This window comes from Orycteropus afer, unplaced genomic scaffold (assembly GCF_000298275.1).
Source record: "Orycteropus afer afer isolate SDZICR_OR568_19922 unplaced genomic scaffold, OryAfe1.0 scaffold00746, whole genome shotgun sequence".
NCBI lineage: Eukaryota > Metazoa > Chordata > Mammalia > Tubulidentata > Orycteropodidae > Orycteropus > Orycteropus afer.
In genome coordinates, this window is record NW_006922333.1 from 965,577 (window position 1) to 968,050 (window position 2,474).

The following is a 2,474-nucleotide window of genomic DNA, read 5'->3' on the forward strand; positions in this document are numbered from 1 at the left end:
CTGCTAGTTGCGGTTTAGTCTACTTCTGTATCCTTCCCTTCAAGGCTCAGGGGTCCAAGATTATCTTCTGTGTCTGTGTCAATTGGTTTCCCTTTTCTTTGTTGAAGAGGGTCTGTGCAGTCTGCCATCTTCCTGAACTCCAAGAATTTAATTTTAGAAGACCTTGGTCATCTAATTTATCTTCTGCTGTTTGTGCATTTTCACTTATGTTTGGTATTCTATTCATGCCATATATTTGGGCCCCTAAGTTTACCCCTATTTTTTTCTTTCATGACATTTATAATTTTAAGTTTTACATTTAATTCTTTGATCCATCTAGAATTAGTTTTTGCATATGGTGTGAGATATGGATCTTGTTTCCTCCTTCTGCAAATGGATTTCCAGTTTTGCCAGTACAATTTGTTAAAGAAACTATCCCTTCCTCATTTAATGGATTTTGACACTTTGTCAAAGGTCAGTTGACAGTAAATGGATGGATCTATTTCTGGGTTCTCAATTTCATTCCACTGGTCTATTTGTCTGTCATTATACCAATACCAGACTGTGTTCACTATTATAGGTGAATAGTAGGTTTGATATTGTTGAGTATGAGACCTCCTACTTTGTCCTTCCCCAATAGTGCTTTGCTTATCTGAGGGCTCTTTCCTTTCCATATAAAATTAGTGATTGGTTTTTCAATGTCCTGAGAGCATATTTATGGAATCTGGATTGGGATTACATTAAATGTATAGATCGGTTTGTGCAGTATTGACATTTTCACAATGTTGAGTCTTCCTAATCATGAGCTTGGTATGTTCTTCCATTTATGTAGGTTTCTTATAGTTTCTTGAAGTAGTGTTTTATAATTTTCTCTGTATAGGTCTTTTGAGTTCCTGGTAAGATTTCCAAGTATCTCAACTTTTTGGTAGTTAGTGCAAATGGTATTGATTCCCTTATTTCCTTTCAGTAGTCTCTTTGCTGGTGTAGAGAAATGCAACAGATTTTTGCATGTTACTCTTGTATCTTGCCACTATGCTAAATACTTCAATAAGTTCCAGTAGTTTTCTTGCTGAGTCTCTTGGGTTTTCTATGTATAGGATCATATCAACTGCAAATAGGGATAATTTTACTTCTTCGTTACCATTTGGATGCTTTTTATCCCCTTTCTTGCCTTATTACCCTGGCTCAGGCTTCCAATACAATGTTGACTAGAAGTGGTGATAAAAGACATCCTTGTCAGCTTCCCATTCTCAAGGGGATCATTATACTCTTCTTCTTCTTTTTTTTTAATGTTATATAGGATGAAGATGACAACAGCTACTCAATAGATTGCATAGGAACCACAGAGACAGTGAATTTATGTTAATATGGAAGAACAACTCTGAAATGAGGGTGAGAATGGTTGCACAACTTTAAGAATGGAAGTTTCACTGAATTTTACATGTAGAAGCTGTTGAATTGGGATTAGTTTTGCTGTGTATATTCTGAACAACTACAACAAAAGAAATAATTTCTCTTAAAAAAGGGGGCTAGGTAAGAGGATCCAACAGTCCAGATTAATCCATGGGTTTCAGGGAATTAAAAAAAAAAATGATACGCTATTGTGTTTCATTTCCCATTCAACAATTTCTACATAAATTGTTCATTGGCATTGGTTACAATTTTCAGAAAGCATGAACATCCTCCTTATTTCAGTTCTGGATGTTTCATTTCCATTAATCTAGTTTTCCTGTCCCCTTATCTTCTAATCTTTGTTTTAAAGTACACAGATGATTTATATGTGTGTGTGTGTGTGTGTGTGTGTGTGTAGGAACACAGTACTCACAGGTGATATTCTTTATTTACTTTCATGAGCAAGCCAGTCTGTTATTTAGCTAAAAAATGACTTAAGGGGCTTCTTTTGGTTCAAGATTAAAAGAATATCTAGGGACAATAGTCTAAGGGTGTCCTCCAGTCTCAACCAATCCTGTTAAATCTCTTTCTCTCTGTCTCTCTCTCCATATATATGTATTTAAGAAGTTAATGTTCTATTCCACCTTTTTCTCCTATTCTATCAGGAGCCATCTGTTGTGCACTAGATCAGAATGGTTGATAGTGGTAGCAGGACACCATCTAGTTCTTCTGGTCTCAGAGTAGATGAGGTCATGGCTCATTTAGACTATTAGTTTTATAGACTAGTTTCTTCTTTGAGTCTTTGATTTCCTTATTTCTGTTTTGTTCTGAACAAGTAGAGACCAATAATGGTATCTTAGATGGCCATTCACAAGCTTTAAGACCCCAGAAAAAATTCACCGAAGTAGGATGTAGAACACACACTTCATGAATTATAATATTCCAACTGACTAAATTGTCCCACAGATTATGATCCTAAACTCTCAAATCTAGAAAACCATTCCCACGATGTGGTGGGTGTCCAAGAAGTATCTGTTCCTGTGCTCCCTATGTGTTTTATTATTATATATGAATAGATTTGTATCCACACAAATACTTGTATA